The sequence below is a fragment of the Cherax quadricarinatus genome, chromosome 41, assembly GCF_038502225.1.
Source record: "Cherax quadricarinatus isolate ZL_2023a chromosome 41, ASM3850222v1, whole genome shotgun sequence".
Classification (NCBI taxonomy): domain Eukaryota; kingdom Metazoa; phylum Arthropoda; class Malacostraca; order Decapoda; family Parastacidae; genus Cherax; species Cherax quadricarinatus.
Window position 1 is genome coordinate 22,074,756 of NC_091332.1, and position 20,642 is coordinate 22,095,397.

Genomic DNA, 20,642 nt, shown 5'->3' on the forward strand with positions numbered 1-20,642 from the left:
GATGTGTGCCTCCGGTGATGTGCTCGGTGTTATGGTCACCCCAAGGTCTTTCTCCCTGAGTGAGGTCTGTAGTCTTTGTCCACCTAGCCTATACTCTGTCTGCGGTCTTCTTTGCCCCTCCCCAATCTTCATGACTTTGCATTTGGCTGGATTGAATTCGAGAAGCCAGTTACTGGACCACATGTCCAGCCTCTCCAGGTCTCTTTGCAGTCCTGCCTCACCCTCGTCCGATTTAATTCTTCTCATCAACTTCACGTCATCTGCGAACAGGGACACTTCAGAGTCTATTCCTTCCATCATGTCGTTCACATATATCAAAAATAGCACTGGTCCTAGAACTGACCCCTGTGGGACCCCGCTCGTAACAGGTGTGTGTGTGTGTGTACTCACCTATTTGTACTCACCTATTTGTGGTTGCAGGGGTCGAGTCCTAGCTCCTGGCCCCGCCTCTTCACCGGTTGCTACTAGGCCCTCTCTCTCCCCGCTCCATGAGCTTTATCAAACCTCGTCTTAAAACTGTGTATGGTTCCTGCCTCCACTACGTCATTTTCTAGGCTATTCCACTGCCTTACAACTCTATGACTGAAGAAATACTTCCTACTATCACTCTGACTCATTTGTGTCTTCAACTTCCAATTGTGGCCTCTTGTTTCTGTGTCCCCTCCCTGGAACATCCTGTCTTTGTCCACCTTGTCTATTCCACGCAGTATTTTATATGTCGTTATCATGTCTCCCCTGACCCTCCTGTCCTCCAGTGTGGTCAGGCCGATTTCCCTTAATCTTTCCTCATAGGACATTCCCCTTAGCTCTGTAACTAACCTTGTCGCAAACCTTTGTACTTTCTCTAGTTTCTTGACGTGCTTTATCAAGTGTGTGTGTGTGTGTGTGTGTGTGTGTGTGTGTGTGTGTGTGTGTGTGTGTGTGTGTGTGTCTGTCTGTGTGTGTGTGTGTGTGTGTGTGTGTGTGTGTGTGTGTGTGTGTGTGTGTGTGTGTGTGTGTGTGTGTGTGTGTGTGTATGTGTGAAGAAGAGACTATTTTACTTTCGTTCTGTGTACAGACAACTTAGAGTTTCTTGTATCCGCGACAGCGAAGTGGACACCACTGAAACTATCAAAACTTTACGAGTCACAGTATATTGTCTATCTGACGCAACCAACAGACTTCTAGATAACATTTCTGCCCGATCTTGGCTGCTCTATTATCATTATTATTAATATTAATATTATTATTATTATTATTATTATTATTATTATAAGGACACGAAAAATCAGTAATTATCAAACAGCTGCTGGGGTATGGAAGGTAAGCAAGTTTAATTCAAAGAGGGAAAGGTTAACTCCATTTTTCTGGATTAAGAACACTTTAAGCAGACAAACGTTCAGTACACTGGAGTAACTGACATATATTAACTACACAGAAACTCCTTCTAAAGCAGAGCATTTCTGGCGACCTTAAAATTAACTTACAATTACCAGACAATGAGACAAATATAATAATTTATTAAAATGTTATTATTTGCCATATTTGACATTAATATACTGCAACAATTTGGTATATGAATTATGATAGTTTGAGATTAATACATATTGAAACAGATTGATGGTAATATCAGTATGAATGTTAATATAATGTGGATCAAGAGGGTTGTTGATGACACATCAAACTTGAACATAAATTGTCAAAGCAGGATGTAAGTTACACTTAGAAATTATTTTGATAACATTTTTGAAACTGCTGGCTGAAAGGGAAATTTTTGCATCGTCTGGAAGGGAGTTCCAAATTTTAGGGCCCTTTATTTGAATGGAGTTCTTAAAAAGGTTAAGTCAAACACTCGATGTATCAAAGAGAAACATTTCTTCGATTGTCTCTGTGTGTTCTGTTGCAGCTCTCCAGGAAGAGTCGAAGTGCTGGGCTGACAAATATATATACACAACAGTCTGCACCGCCAGTTCATGCATACATAACCACAAAATTACTCTCATTTTTTGCATCATAATTTATCTAGATGCAAAGTAATTTAAGAATTTTGGGATAATTTGTTCACGAAGGCTGTGAATATATAAATACTTTATCTTTAATAAAGTATATCCAAATATATCAGCCTAGTATTCCTATTTCACCTGTTCTAAATGCCTCATTGCCATTATAACTTACCCAGATAAATGTGGAGTATAATTTAAAATGGTTAAAACAATGTAGATTAACTTTCGAAGTTCAACTATAATTCGAAACTCTGCCTATTTGGCAAATCCTGGCTGGTAAGTTTTTCCTAAAAACGACACTGACAGGTGGTAGCCTCCAAAAAGGCTGCAAATATTTCGGAATATGGATCCATGCCTGACGTGGTTTCCATTTGAATACTCTGCATATATCATATGCTGCATGCCGCAGGCTGCAGTGAAATGCAGCGGAGCTTGTCACTTTGTTCGGAATATTAATGAAATATTGCTTATAAACTCCACCTTTCAGAGGAAAACATTTAATTTCTGTTTTGCCAGATGGTTAATGCATCATGACTGAGAGAACAATTGACAGTCCAACTACTGTAGGTAAAAACACGTGTGCACCGATTCAGACATTTATTAAGGAAATGTTTCCTTCACGCATGTCTTGTACCTGCAACTTATCAACATCATCTTATCACTTCCATCAGAACCAACTACTACACAGAGAAGGACTCCTGTATTGAGATGAAAATTGGGTTGGTCAATTGTTTTGTTAGTGTGATGAATTGTAAAGGACCTGCCTAGTATGGGCCAACAAGCCTGCTGCAGTGTTCTTCAGAACCAACTACTACACAGCATAGATTTTGTATTTGTCTTATCGGTTGATTCATCGAGAAAAAATTCACCAGACGAGTCTTTGTTTTGACCTGTGTTGCCAGGAGAGACGGGCAGCGCCAGTTCCTGTAGTGGGTGGCTTAGGGATGGCTATCTTGTTAGAAGGGGGCGGCTAGGAGGTTTGTTTCCAAGCAGCGTTATTATTTCTATAATCTTTGTTTTTGGGCCGTGTTTAGACGACCCAAAAAGGTCCGAAATATCGTCTTAACTTCCTTTTCGTTAGTGTGGGATTTTGTGTGTTGTTTCAGTAACGTTATTATGACTTGTCTTCATCTTCGATTTGCTTATTTATGTTTAATATGCCTTTTAATTTGTTTATGTAACCTAAATTATCCTTATTTAAAGATAACTTACTTACCATAATAAAAATAGTATTTGCAAGTTACGAGAAACTTTAAGAAACTTACAGTACAATACAATATTTTTATTTCTTTGCAAGTTTACATTGAGATTCTGTAGTTACAATAATGAGTTACAGAGGACCGAGCCACTATCACGTCATGGCATTATGGACTGACTAAACTAATGGCTTACACACTACTTAATACCAGAGAAATTGATCATAGTTTAAGTTGTACATCTGTTTTTATTTAAAGCAGACATTTAAGTTAACTCAAGTTATAATCTGGCGATATTACGTTGGGACAACTTGAAAGTATTTTGTAGGTTGTGTATATGAATAGTAAATATTTAAGTTATATTATTGGAATATAATATTGAGCGTTGGTGAAAGTAGTTTACAGTATGAGAATGATACAATATAGTGTAAGGCAGTATAGTTTTGTGCAGGTATTTATACTACAATGTAGTATTAAGTTATGTATGAACTTTGAGTATTTAAATTATGAAGTGTTAAGAATTAGGTAATTGGGAGATCTTAAGTATTGAGTATTTAATATTTAGTTTAGGGTGAGAAGATTTTTTTTTTTTTTTTGAGATGAGTCTTAAATTGATGTTCAGGCCGGGTTACTTTAGTATCTACTGGTAATAAGTTCCAAATTTTGGGGCCCTTTATGTGCATAGAGTTCTTACACAGTGTGGTGTGGACACGGGGTACATCAAAAAGTGATCTGTCTTGCGTCCTTTTAAGGTTGGTGAGAAGTTTGAGTGTATGGTTTATGTTTGAGTGTAGTGTTTTATGTATTTAGTAGGCGCAAGAATAATGGATGTTCTTTACGGTGAGTAGTTTTAGACTTTTGAATATTGGTGGACTATGCTGTCTGGAATAGGAATTTGTTATCAATATGACTGCAACTTTTGCTGGGTTATTAGTGGTCTTGGGTAATTTAATGTTGTTGATATCTCCATGCACAAATTCCATATGTGAGATAAGGATAGATGAGTGAATGGTATAGTGCAAGGAGAGCTGATTGTGGAACATAGTACTGTATCTTTGATAGTATGTCTGTCTTAGAGATTTTCTTGGAAATTTGTTGTATATGAATCTGGAATTTAAGGCTACTGTCAAGGTGGATTCCTAGGTATTTTCCTTCTTTGCGGCTTGTGATGGGTGATCCGTTTAGCGTTATGTTAAGTGGAACATTTGCAGCTCTATTTCCAAACTGAATGAAGTAGGGTTTGTCAGTATTGAGTGTAAGCTTGTTAATCATCATCCAGGTAGATATTTTCTGCAATTCAGCATTAACAGTGTTGGCCAGTATGACTGGGTTTGGGTGAGAGAAGATGTATGTTGTGTCATCTGCAAATAATGTTGGTTCCAGTAGTTGTGATGCATTCGGTAGGTCATTGATGTAAATGAGAAAGAGGGCCAATGACACTTCCTTGTGGGGGCCCAACTGTAATTGGTTGTGTGGAAGAGTTAGCTCCATTTGTGTACACATATTGGCTTCTGTTACTAAGGTATGACTTTAGGTTGTTAGGTAAGACACATGCAACAGTTAGGTATCTTTATTTCGAAACGTTTCGCCTACACAGTAGGCTTCTTCAGTCGAGTACAGAAAAGTTGATAGAAGCAGAAGATACTTGAAGACCATGTAATCAGTCCATCACCCTTAAAGTTTTGAGGTGGTCAGTCCCTCAGTCTGGAGAAGAGCATTGTTCCATAGTCTGAAACAATATGTTTCAGACTATAGTCTGAAACAATATGTTTCAGACTATGGAACAATACTCTTCTCCAGACTGAGGGACTGACCACCTCAAAACTTCAAGGGTGATGGACTGATTACATCGTCTTCAAGTATCTTCTGCTTCTATCAACTTTTCTGTACTCGACTGAAGAAGCCTACTGTGTAGGCGAAACGTTTCGAAATAAAGATACCTAACTGTTGCATATGTGTCTTACCTAACAACCTGTCGATATTTTATACCATTTTAATGTTCATGACTTTAGGTAATTAAGGGAGTGCCCTCTTATACCATAGTGTGTTAATTTAATGTGCAGCAAATCATGGTCGACTGTATCTAAAGCTTTACGTAAATCAATAAAGATTCCCAGCGGGACTTCTTTCTTCTCGAGAGCAGTGTATATTAGTTCTAGTATGTGTACAATAGCATCATTTGTGTTTTTATTAGTCCTGAATCCAAACTGAGAGGGCATGAGTATGTCTTGAGAGACGAGATAGGAATAGATCTGCCTATGAATTAATTTTTCAAAGATTTTAGAGAGCAGGTAAGTTAGATATTGGTCTATAGTTATTCAAGTCAGCTTGGTCACCTCCTTTGTGGATCGGGGTGACCATCGCTATTTTGAGAATTGATGGGAAGGTTAAAGATTCGATGGATTTGTTAAAGAGTGTTGCAATAATTGTGACAGTACTTGAGAAGCTTTTTTGTACATAAAAGGTGGTAAGTTATATATATCTCCTGCCTTGTTTTTAAGGGTGTTGATGATGAGCGAGACTTCTGTTGGGTTGGTGGGAGGTAGGAATAGTGTATTCGGGTAGGTGTCCGTGATGGACGGGTGTTTAAGTTTGGGATTTTGCTCGCTAGGTTCTTTCCTATGGTGGAGAAGAAAACATTGAGTCTGTTTGCTGTTTCAGTTGGTGTGAGTAGGAGTTTATCTGAATTTGTTAATTTTATTGTTTTGTTTTTGGATATCTTTTAAGTTCCTAGAATTTCAGATAGGGTTTTCCAGGTCTTTTTCATATCACATTTTATGTTATGTATTCTGTTCTTATAATACAGATTTCTATACCATTCCTGGCTACATGGCCATACACAACTGTAGAACAGACCAGCAAGGGGGAGGAACAGCTATATACTACTCAAATCAACTCGAATGTATCAATAAATCTTGCACAAGGAATGAACATGGAGAATATATCATAGCCAAATTTAAATCAAAAGACCTGCAAAAACCCCTCACAGTTATAAACATCTACAGAGTACCACAGTCAAACATTTATCACTTTAGTGAAAAACTAGGAAACATGATTACTTATGCACACATGAACAAAGACCACCTACTACTAACAGGTGATTTCAACATAAACATACTACACGACCAGGACCCACAAGTAACCGAATTCACAAACACAATGAGTAACTGCCTGTTGCTACCAGCAATATCTAAGCCTACAAGAATCTCCGAGACAAGCATCTCCTTAATAGACCACATCTGGACAAACACCATATCCCCTTTAAAATCAGGCATAATCACAGACAACACTATAGACCACTAACCAACCTTTCTCATAACTAATCTGGGCAAACTACCACAAGACATTACTAAAGTAACCTTCAGACTACATAACGAGACAGAAGTTAACAACTTCATAGCAGCTATGAATAACATCGATTGGCAAAATGAGCTTGAAACATATACAGATATGAATGAATGTATAAATAATTTTCTAAAAAAAAAGCCCAATGCCTCTATAACAGACATTGCCCCAGTAAAACTAAACAGATCACAGCAAATAGACTGAATAATCCCTGGCTAACACCAAGCATCCTCAAATCCATTAACACAAAGCACAAATATAAAAAACAATATAAAATGGGTGAAATAACTAGAGAACAGTCGAAAAGTTACTCGTCAGCATTTACCAGCCTGATAAGGTCAAAAAAATTGTATTATGAAAATAGATTACATAACATCAAAGGTGATATGAAAAAAACCTGGAAAACTCTATCTGAAATTCTTGGAACTAAAAAGTTATCCAAAAACAAAACAATCAAACTAACAAAATTAGATGAACCCCTACTCACTCCAACCGAAACAGCAAACAGACTTAATGTTTTCTTCTCCACCATAGGAAAAAATCTAGCAAACAAAATACCAAGCACAAATGCCCGTCCGTCAGACTACCTCATAGGAACCTACCCAAATACACTATTCCTAGCTCCAACCAACCCCACTGAAGTTATGCTCATCATAAACACCCTTAAAAACAAGGTAGGAGACATAAACAACTTGCCTGCTTTTATGTACAAAAAGCTTCTCAAGTATTGTCACCAATTATTGCAACGCTCTTTAACAACTCCATTGAATCATCTACCTTCCAAACAATCCTCAAAATAGCGAGGGTCACTCCGATCCATAAAGGAGGTGACCAAGCTGACTTGAATAACTATAGACCAATATCTAATTTACCATTGCTCTCTAAAATCTTTGAAAAATTAATTCATAGACTGATGTATAGTTGCTTGTGTAAAACATTTGAGAGAATGATTCTTAATCGTCTCATGTACAGAATCAAACAATTTTTGTCTCCCCGGTTACATGGTTTCATGCATGGAAGGAGCGTGCATCATTGCATAGCCACCTTTCTCACCCTGCACACTGACAGCTCCTACACTACCTTCCTTGACCTTAAATCCGCTTTCGATGTAGCCAACCGACATGTAATAATTAGTGAACTTGCCAGAATGGATGTTGGAGGATGGCTTCTCCGCTGGATTAAAGGCTACCTGTCCAACAGAAAATCGTCTGTGTTGTTCCAGGGACATAGAAGTGTAACTAAAGACTTTGAATTAGGAACCCCACAGGGAGGTGTGCTCAGTCCCACACTGTTCAATATTCTAATTAATGCATTACTTAATGCTATGCCTAGTCAGCTCCATAATTATGTGATTAGTTTTGCTGATGATATAATGATTCACACCACCGGATTCTCCAACACCCAAAACATTCTTAATCATGTACTAGCCTCGTGTCAGGACCTGGGGTTGATAATCTCTACTGATAAAACAAAGATACTCAATAGGCGTCCTCCTCGACAGAGAGGCACAGTTCGTCAGATCCAATTGCATGATGGGTCTCTTCTAGAATATGTAAGCAGATACAGGTATCTAGGCTTTGAGGTTCCACTACTTGGACCTGTTGTAACAAGACTTTGTCGCCAATACAAAGAACGACTAAGAGCACTTAGAGTTGTGGCAGGGCTTCACCCCAGGTATGGTGCTAATGTTAAAATTGTGAAAATGATGTATCTTGCTTATATTAGATCATTGGTTGATTATGCTGCGCCACTACTTGCTCTTGTGTCTGACTGGAAGCTTGGAGGGCTGGAAAAACTGCAGAACGAAGCAATGAGGATCATCCTAGGATGCCCTCGTACTGCCAAAATTTTAAATATGCAAAAAGAACTTGATATTCCAAGCATCAGAGATCGTGTTACTGAAAGAAATATCCTAATTGGGGTTAATATGCTCAGGCAAACTCATTCAAACCCCTGCACAGAAGCCCTCCAAACTTTCCTCAGCACTGGTGAACACTCCTCCAGATGGATCGAAAAGACTGGAACCGACCTCCGCATGAATCAGATACATGATCTATGTCAAGTAAGGCAACAGCGGCACTTCTCCGCTCCATGGAATATTACCCCATTCCAAACTACCATTCCTCCATTTCCCCCCAAACTACTTCTTAAATCACAACCAAAACTTCGCCTTGAAGCCAAACATGAGGCCTTAAGCTGTATTGATAACTTAGTCACACAGCACACACTCTCGCAAATTATTTACGTTGATGGTTCTGTTCACCAATCCACTGGTGCAGCTGGTAGTGCTGCTGTTGTCGTACAGAGTGATGGCTCTCTTAAAGAAATTGGAGTACGCATCAATAATTGGGCCTCTACCCTTCAGACAGAACTGTTTGCCATACTCCTTGCACTGAAATGCATCTATGTATCAAAGATTGACAGTTTAATTGTAACTGATTCTCTGTCATCCATAAATGCTCTCAACTCATTAAGCATAAATTGTGGCATGCTTGTGTCAGAAGCCAGACACAGGTATGGTAGGATTGTGGACAGTGGAGTCAGAGTGCACATGCTGTGGATTCCATCTCACATTGGTCTTCAGATGCATGATAGAACTGATAAATTGGCTAAGCTGTATGCTTTCAAAGAGGGAGTAGATTACAATCTTGGCTTGTCAGGTAGTAGTTTGAGAACAATAATACGAAAAGAACTTCAGCTGAATTTTATGGACTTAAGGCTCAGGGAGATTGACACCAGTGAGTCCATCTATCATCATTCTATCATGCAGGAGGAGCCACATGTCTATGGTGCATCCAACAAAATAAGCAGACTCTTGGATGTCACTACCGCCCGGCTCCGGCTGGGTTACAAGTATCTTTGGCAGGTTAAATCACCACCACCAGATGTAGACCAAACGAAATGTAAACTTTGCCAGATGGATTATTGTCACACCCTGCGTCATTATGTACTGGAGTGCGATAAAATTAATGAATTTAGAAACAACTCACTCAGAAGTGTTCAAGAAATGGCTAAGTATTTTATCCACAGTGGTATATTACAGACCATTCTGGAGAAATACCCTGACTTTGCTAGCTGTAAATAAAGCATTACCACATATGTGCATGTGTGTGTGTGTGTGTGTGTGTGTGTGTGTGTGTGTGTGTGTGTGTGTGTGTGTGTGTGTGTGTGTGTGTGTGTGAGTGTGTGAGTGTGTGTGTGTGTGTATGAGTGTGTGTGTGTATGAGTGTGTGCGCGTGTGAGTATGTGTGTGTGTGTGTGTCTGTGTGTGTGTGTGTATGAGTGTGTGCGCGTGTGTATGAGTTTGTGTGTGTGTGTGTGTGTGTGTTTATGTGTATGTGTGTATGAATTTGTATGTGTGTGTGTGTGTGTGTGAGAGAGAGAGAGAGACTCAGCAATCAACATTTGCACCAATAACTCACTACAGTTGTGACCGGGTGTGGAAGTGTGAATTGCTCATTACTCTAAAATTTGTTCATGATTGCAGCCATGTATAAACGTAAGTAACCATTCTTACAGTATTCATTACCTTTGTAACTTGTGAGTTCATTACCTTGTACCTAGTTCAGCCATCAAAACTTTGGAGCCCCAGTCCCTGGACCCATTGTGTACCTCTGTAATCTGTAAATACCTTTGTAACTTGTCATGATTGTGACTAGACCTACCTGGAGTTCATTACCTTTGTAAATTGAGAGTTCATTACCTTTGTAAATTGTGAATTCATTACCTCTGTAACTTGTTCAGCTATCAAAACTTTGAGGCCCAGTCCCTGGACCAATTATGTACCTCTGTAATCTTTTGACTACCGCCCACAGGATGGGTATGGGGTGCATAATAAACATATTAAACTAACTAACTAAGACTGATGTATTCCTACCTCGTTTCACACAACATATTAAACCCTTGTCAGTTTGGATTCAGAAATAATAAAAGCACAAATGATGCTATCATACACATGCTAGAACTAATATATACCGCACTTGAAAAGAAAGAAGTCCCGCTGGGCATTTTCATTGATTTACGTAGAGCTTTAGATACAATCGACCATGAACTGCTGTACTCCAAATTAATGCACTATGGTATCAGAGGCCACTCCCTCAACTACCTAATGTCATACTTTAGTAACAGAACTCAATATGTGTATACAAATGATGCAAACTCTTTCACCCAACCAATCACAGTAGGAGTCCCACAAGGAAGCGTCCTAGGACCACTCCTCTTTCTCATCTACATCAATGATCTACCGAATGCATCACAGCTACTCAAACCCATATTATTTGCAGATGACACTACATATGTATTTTCCCACCCAAACACAGTCATACTAGCTAACACAGTCAATGCTGAATTACAGAAAATATCTGCCTGGATGATGACTAACAAACTTACCCTGAACACTGATAAAACCTATTTCATTCAGTTTGGAAACAAAGCTGCAAATGATCCAATTAACATAACGCTAAACGGATCATCAGTCACAAGACTCGCAGAGGGAAAATTCCTAGGTATCCACCTTGACAGTAGCCTTAAGTTCCAGACAAATCACCAAGAAAATCTCCAAGACTGTAGGCATACTATCAAAGATAAGGTACTACGTTCCACAATCAGCTCTCCTGGCACTGTACCATTCACTCATATACCCTTATCTTACATATGGAATTTGTGCATGGGAATCAACAACATCAAATCACCTAAAACCCCTAATAACCCAGCAAAAGGCAGCAGTAAGAATGATAAATTCCCACTCCCACCAGCATACTCCACCAATTTTCAAAAGTCTTAATCTGCTCACCATTAAGAACATCCATACTTATTCATGTGCCTACTACATACACAGAACAATACACGCAAACATAAACCCTCCACTCAAACTTCTCCTCACCAACGTAAACAGGACACATGACCACAACACAAGACACAGATCCCTTTTTGATATAACTTGTGTCCATATCACACTGTGTAAAAACTCTATGCACATAAAGGACCCCAAAATATGGAATTCATTACCAGAAGATATTAAAGTAACCCAGTCAGAAAATTAATTTAAGACTTCTCAAAAGCCACTTAATCACCCTAGACTAAATGCTAAATACTCAGTACACACTTACTCACCTATGTACTCCCACATCATAACTGAAACAATCACATTGAACCTTTTATCCATTGTTGACAGGAATATAATTCAATCATTGTTTTCACAAAAAGCATTTTCGAATATAAATATATCTTTGTATTATACAAATTTTGATTCATTTATAATTAATATTCTACTGTACAATTATGAAACAATTACTATCCTACTGAACAACTCTGATATACTACTCCTTAGTATTAAGTAGACTGTAAACCAATAATGTTAAGTTGGCCCATAATGCTTTCTTTTATCTCCAGTACCGCCGCCCTTGCTCACTTGTACACACTATGGAATCTCGTGTGTAAATAAGACTCTGAATGCTAGTTATGGGATTTCACTGTGAAGAAGTTTCGTCTACCAGGGACTGTACTGATTCGTCAGTGAATTAATAAAGTTCCTGGTGGGCGAAACGTCTTCACACTTGAAGCCGCGTTCACAGATTCGTTAAAGCCCCGCCTGTGGTATGGTCTGGATTCAACCCTCGTATTATCATCCCTGTTATCATTTGATCCTATGTTCCTATCTTTCTTCAGGTATGGCTGAGAAAAAGCTTACGTTCTCTTTACCTTGGCTCTTTATATATATTTTTAATTCAGCCTCCCTTCTCAACCAGAACTTACCTGTATTATCTATTCTCTCAGATTGGGATCACTGTACTTTTCATTTATTTTTATAAATGACAATATTTCACTTACTTAAATGAAATTCGAAAAGTTCATTAAAAATTCACAAGTTTAGGCCCTTTTTTACGTAGTTTCATACTTAGCTTTAAACCGGAGCGTAGCAAGCCACCGGAACCAGGAACAATGATTGACTCTTCTCTCCACCTCCGAAGAATGTAGAGACGAGTGTATCCTGTTTATAAGGTGTAGAATTTAGATAGCTTAATAAAAAAGAAATCAACATTGTCTTCACAATTTATTTTTTTTTATTGAAGCCTAAATAAAATACAACAAATTTTCGAATATACCTTGACACTTAAATAACATAGTTTCAGTTTCATATATTTACGAAAACTAAAATATACTATACAGCAAACACATCAAAAGGAAAAATAACAGTGGACACAGGATCTGAAATTCGTAACGTGTAAACATAGTCATGTGGCAACAACAGATTAATAGAACATTTTATTTAAATAGAACTTGAATTTAGCTATTTAAAAGGCTTTACTAGTAGCAGAAAAATCAATAATACCTTTAAAATGAACCTTGCTTGTCAAGAGTTTGAGCTTCTAATAGCGAAACACCTGAAGTGTTTCTTCACACAGAGTTGATACTAACAGTTTTTATTCTCCCCAGAGTACTGAAATAGTGTTCTGCCTTTACTCTCCCCAGAGTACTGAAATAGTGTTCTGCCTTTACTCTCTCCAGAGTACTGAAATAGTGTTCTGCTTTTACTCTCCCCAGAGTACTGAAATAGTGTTCTGCCTTTACTCTCCCCAGAGTACTGAAATAGTGTTCTGTCTTTACTCTCCCCAGAGTACTGAAATAGTGTTCTGCCTTTACTCTCCCCAGAGTACTGAAATAGTGTTCTGTCTTTACTCTCCCCAGAGTACTGAAATAGTGTTCTGCCTTTACTCTCCCCAGAGTACTGAAATAGTGTTCTGTCTTTACTCTCCCCAGAGTACTGAAATAGTGTTCTGTCTTTACTCTCCTCAGAGTACTGAAATAGTGTTCTGCCTTTACTCTCCCCAGAGTACTGAAATAGTGTTCTGCCTTTACTCTCCCCAGAGTACTAAAATAGTGTTCTGCCTTTACTCTCCCCAGAGTACTGAAATAGTGTTCTGTCTTTACTCTCCCCAGAGTACTGAAATAGTGTTCTGTCTTTACTCTCCCCAGAGTACTGAAATAGTGTTCTGCTTTTACTCTCCCCAGAGTACTGAAATAGTGTTCTGCCTTTACTCTCCCCAGAGTACTGAAATAGTGTTCTGCCTTTACTCTCCCCAGAGTACTGAAATAGTGTTCTGCCTTTACTCTCCCCAGAGTACTGAAATAGTGTTCTGTCTTTACTCTCCCCAGAGTACTGAAATAGTGTTCTGCCTTTACTCTCCCCAGAGTACTGAAATAGTGTTCTCCCTTTACTCTCCTCAGAGTACTGAAATAGTGTTCTGCTTTTACTCTCCCCAGAGTACTGAAATAGTGTTCTGCCTTTACTCTCCCCAGAGTACTGAAATAGTGTTCTGTCTTTACTCTCCCCAGAGTACTGAAATAGTGTTCTGCCTTTACTCTCCCCAGAGTACTGAAATAGTGTTCTCCCTTTACTCTCCTCAGAGTACTGAAATAGTGTTCTGCCTTTACTCTCCCCAGAGTACTGAAATAGTGTTCTCCCTTTACTCTCCCCAGAGTACTGAAATAGTGTTCTGCCTTTACTCTCCCCAGAGTACTGAAATAGTGTTCTGTCTTTACTCTCCCCAGAGTACTGAAATAGTGTTCTCCCTTTACTCTCCTCAGAGTACTGAAATAGTGTTCTGTCTTTACTCTCCCCAGAGTACTGAAATAGTGTTCTGTCTTTACTCTCCCCAGAGTACTGAAATAGTGTTCTGCCTTTACTCTCCCCAGAGTACTGAAATAGTGTTCTGTCTTTACTCTCCCCAGAGTACTGAAATAGTGTTCTGTCTTTACTCTCCCCAGAGTACTGAAATAGTGTTCTGCCTTTACTCTCCCCAGAGTACTGAAAGAGTGTTCTGCCTCTACTCTCCCCAGAGTACTGAAATAATGTTCTGCCTTTACTCTCCCCAGAGTACTGAAATAGTGTTCTGCCTCTACTCTCCCCAGAGTACTGAAATAGTGTTCTGTCTTTACTCTCCCCAGAGTACTGAAATAGTGTTCTGCCTTTACTCTCCCCAGAGTACTGAAATAGTGTTCTGCCTCTACTCTCCCCAGAGTACTGAAATAGTGTTCTGCCTTTACTCTCCCCAGAGTACTGAAATAGTGTTCTGCCTCTACTCTCCCCAGAGTACTGAAATAGTGTTCTGCCTCTACTCTCCCCAGAGTACTGAAATAGTGTTCTGCCTCTACTCTCCCCAGAGTACTGAAAGAGAGAACAATAAAAAGGCACAATACCGTGACTGGAACAATACACAAATAACCCGCACGTAGGACAGAGGAGCTTAAGATGACGTTTCAGTCCGACTTGTACCATTTAAAAAGTCACACTAACAGGAAAGAACGAACGAACGAAAGTTCAGGTAAGATCCCAAATGGGATGAGCGGGGAAGACGGGACAGACGAAGAGCAGTGCTGGAGAGGAGTGTTCTTAGTCGTAGAAATAGAGCCAGGGCTTCACCCAGCAGCGAGGCGATCGTGGGACAGATATTGAGAAGAGAAATTCAGGCTCTTCTGTTGGGACTCCGGTGGAGCGAGCGGGAAGGAAGGGACATGCGACGTTTAGAGCTAGAGAGGAGTGTAGAACTGAGCCATGTTTAACCCAAAGGGTAAGGCGAACGTGGATCAGAGAATGGTACCTGTCATAGAAGGTACCTCTCGGAGAATCCAAGGTTATTTGTAAATAGGGTTAGGAGCAGGATCATGCAAGGAGTAGAAAAGGTTGTGTTGGTTTGTGGGTCTGCGAATGTCTTCGTCAAGGAGAGAGGTCCAGTAGTCATGTCGTGTCACGAGTTTGTCAATCTGTCTGTCACTGAGCGTCTTCCAGTACAAATTCAGCGCAGGGATGTCTAACTGGGCATGTAGAGACTCGCATGTGGCGAAGTCCTCCCATCTGACATCAAGCACCCAGCGCAGCGCCTTGTTCTGGACACGCTGCAGTTTAAGTAAGTTTGTTTTTGCTGCAAGAGAGAGGGCTAGAGGAGAGTAAGTTATCAGAGGACGTATAAGGGATTTGTAGAGGTGTAGTTTGGTGCGTTGAGAGGCATGTTTCAGCTTGTAGAGGCCCGCAAGGGCCTTACTAGCTATTGCATCCCTTGAGTGAATGTGTCCGTGTAAGCGTAGAAGGTAGTCAAGATTAACGCCAAGGACAGTGACAGATTGTGTCATGGGGATGTAAGTGCGGGTGTCAGCTGTTCTGAGCTCGACAGGTAATGGAGGATCACGTTTCTGTAGTTAAAATATGTAATGCTGGATTTAGCTGCATTGGTTTTGATCCTCCATTTTTGTTCCCAGATGGCTATCCTGTCGACCTCATTTTGTGTTTTGTGTGTGAGTGTATCTATATTGGCATGAGTGATAAGTTGTGTAATGTCTGCATAGGCAAGTGTGACGGAGTTTTGGTATACAGGTGTTGGAATGTCGTTAGTGTATAAAATGTAGAGGGTAGGGGAGAGGACAGATCCCTGGGGTACTCCAGCATTTAGTGTGAAGTAGTCAGAGTAACAGCCTTGGAATTTGATTTTCATGGTACGGCCGTCTAGGAAGTAACAGGAAAGAGAGATGGAGCCAGTATATATATAGGCCAGCTGGCAGGGACAGGACCAGGCAGGTGGGAGGAGGAGTAGTGGTAGTTGTAAGGCAAGCAGTGGAAGTAGTAGTAGTAGTAGTAGTAGTAAAGGACCCCAATGGAAATAAGTCACTGTCTGACTTTTTTGGGTTATTCCAGGTTCTCTACACATATGCTGCTATGTATGATAATTCTATGTAACTGTATTTGTGTGTACCTGAATAAACTTACTTGCTTACTTACTTACTAGTAGGGGTAAGGCTGGTAGTGGAAATAATAGTGGAAGTGTAAAGTAGGGAGAGTGGTTGGTGGGACAAGAATAGAAAGGGAAGTGAATGGTTAAGGGAAGCAAAGGTAAAGTAGAAGGAAAGGAAGTAGTAGTAGGGTCAGTCAAAGGTCAAGAAAGAGGAGCACTGCAGGAGAGTTAAGGGCACGAGGGGTAAGACCAAAAACACGGGAGATGGGGGCAGGGAGTGAAGGGCAGGACGCCCAAGGCAGAAGAAAGAAACCCAAAACAAGAAAAAGGAAAATATGAAAGAAGAAGAGGTAGAGAGAGGAGAAGAAAAAGAAATCAGGTTAAATCACCTGTGTTCTGAAGTTTGGAGCATTTGGCAGTGTAATAAGAACATAAGAACATAAGAAAGAAGGAACACTGCACCAGGCCTACTGACCCATGCGGAGCAGGTTCATGTCCCCCCCCCCCGGATTAGCCAAATGACCCAACCAGTCTGGTCACCTCCACTCAAGGATGGAGCACTGCACTAGACCCAGCAGCACAAGCTAGTCAGGTCCAACTCACACCCACCCACACCCACTCATATATTTATCTAACCTATTTTTAAAATTACACAACGTTTTAGCCTGAATAACTGTACTCGGGAGTTTGTTCCACTCATCCACAACTCTATTACCAAACCAGTGCTTTCCTATATCCTTCCTGAATCTGAATTTTTCCAACTTGAAACCATTGCTGTGAGTCCTGTCTTGGCTGGAAATTTTCAGCACGCTATTTACACCCCCTTTATTTATTCCTGTTTTCCATTTATACACCTCGATCATATCCCCCCTAATTCTACGCCTTTCGAGAGAGTGCAGATTCAGGGCCCTCAGTCTGTCCTCATAGGGAAGATTTCTGATACATGGGATCATCTTTGTCATCCTCCTCTGTACGTTTTCCAGAGCATTTATATCCATTCTGTAATACGGTGACCAGAACTGAGCAGCATAGTCTAAATGAGGCCTAACCAAGGATATATAGAGTTGAAGAACAACCTGAGGACTTCTATTATTTATGCTTCTAGATATGAAGCCAAGAATTCTGTTAGCTTTATTGCAAACACTAATGCACTGTTGTCTTGGTTTTAGATTACTGCTAACCAGAACTCCTAAATCCTTTTCGCAATCAGCAGTATTAAGATCTACATTATTTAGTTTATATGTGGCATGGTTATTTACCTGTCCAACATTTAGAACTTTGCATTTGTCAATATTAAACTGCATCTGCCACTTCTCCGACCATTGCATCAGTCTATTCAAATCATCCTGGAGTGCTCTAGTTTCCTCATTAGAATGAATTGGACGGCCTATTTTGGTGTCATCAGTAAATTTGCTTATGTCGCTATTTATTCCCTCATCTATGTCGTTTATGTAAATTGTGAACAACAATGGGCCCAACACTGACCCCTGAGGAACACCGTTTGTGACGTGCCCCCATTCTGATTTCTCCCCATTTATGCAAAACTCTCTGCTGTCTATTTGTCAGCCATGCCTCTACCCAGGAAAAAATTTCTCCTCCTATTCCGTGTGCCTTAAGTTTCCTCAATAGCCTCTGGTGTGGAACTCTATTGAAAGCCTTACTGAATTCCATATACACAATATCATATCCATTACCATGATCTACCTCCTCAAACACCTTAGTGAAAAAAGTTAGTAAATTCGTAAGACAGGAACACCCCTTTGTAAAATCATGTTGAGGTTCATTAATCAATCTGTGCCTGTCAAGATGGCTACGAATTGCTTCGGCAATTATTGATTCCATAAATTTTCCCACTATGGAGGTAAGGCTTATTGGTCTATAGTTCGAAGCCAAGGACCTGTCACCTGCCTTGTAAATAGGTATTACATTTGCCATTTTCCACTTATCAGGCACTATGCCAGTTTGTAGTGATATGTTAAAAAGATTAGCCAAAGGTATGCTAAGTTCCTCTTTACGTTCCTTTAACACCCTTGCAAACAGTTCATCAGGGCCTGGGGATTTGTTAGGTTTTAGTTTCTCTATTTGTCTGAGGACCATGTCACTAGTTACCACAGTCGTACATAGTTTATTATCCTGTTCTACATAATCTATTATTTCAGGAATATCGCTAGTATTTTCCTGGATGAAAACTGAGAGGAAGTAGGTATTGAGAATTTCACACATATCCTTATCACTGTCAGTGATCTGACAGTGATAAGGGCCAATCTTGTCCCTAATCTTACTTCTGTATACCTGAAAGGACCCTTTTGGGTTAGTTTTTGAATCCCTTGCGACCCTAGGCTCATAATTCCTTTTTTTTTTTCTTATTCCTTTCTTTATCTCTTTACTTGAATATATTGATTTCTTAACTGCCCATCCCCTCTTTTGATACGCCTATATATGCCTCTTTTTGACCAATGAGATGTTTTAATCTATTGTTCATCCATTTGGGATCATTTTTGTTAGATCTAATTTCCCTACTCGGAACAAAAGTTGTCTGGGCAGCTAGAACTATGCTCTGAAAAAACGTCATATTGGCAACCAAGATCACCTACCTGACCCATAGTCAGGACATCCCAATTTAGACCACCCAAGTAATTTTTCAGTCCCATGAAGTCGGCCAAGTGAAAATCTGGGACAGATTTGATTGCAGTTATCTGGGTAATTCCATGATATATTGAAACTAAGTGATTTGTGATCACTTTCCCCAAGCTCATCATTAACCTCAAGATTATTAATTAGTGAATCTTTGTTGGCAAGAACCAAGTCAAGCAGATTGTTTCCACTAGTTGGTTCTGTCACAACCTGTTCTAAAAAGCAATCCTGAACCGTATCAAGAAAGTCACTAGACTCAAGATTTCCTGTCATACTGTTCCAATCAATTTGTCTAAAGTTAAAATCTCCCATTATCACAACATTTTCATATCTAGATGCCTTATGAATTTCGTCTCATAACAGCTTACTGCCCTCCCTATCAAGGTTTGGGGGCCTATAAATCACACCCAAAATTAATTTGTCACGTCCCTCGAGAAACTGTAGCCAAACAGATTCTGTGTTCGATGTTTCTAATCTTATATCATGTCTAAGACAACAATTTAAATTTTCTCTGACATACATCGCCACACCACCACCCTTCCTGTTGACCCTATCAGTGTGGAATAGTTTATAACCCTGTATGCTGCATTCAGAAGGCATTTCTCTATCTTTCAGGTTGAACCAGGTCTCTGTTATATCAATAATATCTATATTACCTACACTTGCAAGTAATCTTAGCTCATCTATCTTATTTCTTAGACTCCTACTATTTGTATAGTAAACCTTAAGGGAGCTAGTCACTCATTGCCCTCTACTATCTCTCTTTGTTTGTTGATCAATTGATTTGCCATTACTAGCAACTTTATTTTGAATATTGTCTTTTAAACATATCCCTGAGGTATCCCGGTAATAACTGCTGTTTTTAACCCTCATGCTGCAGCCTGATTGTTTCCCACAAACACCCATACCTCTATAATCTATCAGTTTAAATTCCTAGACAAGTCATCAATTACTCTCTCAACTGAATTGGCTAATGCAACCACTCCATCCCCAGAGAGATGAACCCCATCCCTTGCATACAAATCACGTTTCCCAAAGAATAGGTCCCAGTTATCAATGAATGGGATTGCAAGTTCCTTGCAGTACCTGTCTAGCCAGCGATTTATACCAATTGCCCTAGACATCCATTCATTGCCCACTCCCTTTCTAGGCAAGATGCTACATCTGACTGGGATCCCTCCCTTAGACTTAACTACTTCTATGGCTGACCTGTACTTATCCAGCAGTTCCTCTCTCCTGCCCTTCCCTATGCCATTACCTCCAGCACTAAGACAGATAATGGGCTTGTTCCCATTACCTGCCATAATATTATCCAACCTGCTGACTATGTCACCAACACCAGCTCTAGGAAGAGACTCTTTGACTGACCTTTTTGTCTCTGTTACAAAATGCACGGTCCATATATCTTACCTGAGAATCGCCTACTATTAGCAGGGTAATCAGTGGTACCTTCAACCTCACTAACCACTGAAGTACACTCGTCTTGGAGAACAGAGAATCGATTTCCTACCTTCACATCTTCTCTATTAACTCTCCTCATCTTCCTTCTTCCTGAACTGTGAACCACTTGCCACTTAACGCGGCTGCCACTATCACTGCTGGCGACCATTCCTTCCTTACCAGCTAAATCCTTCTCACACTCGCTCCCAAACTCATCTATGCAAAGCTTCAGCCTCCTATTTTCCTCCTGAAAAAGTAGAATCTCCTTCAACACTTGAACCTGAGATTCTAAAACACTACAACAAGCCATGGTATGGGTA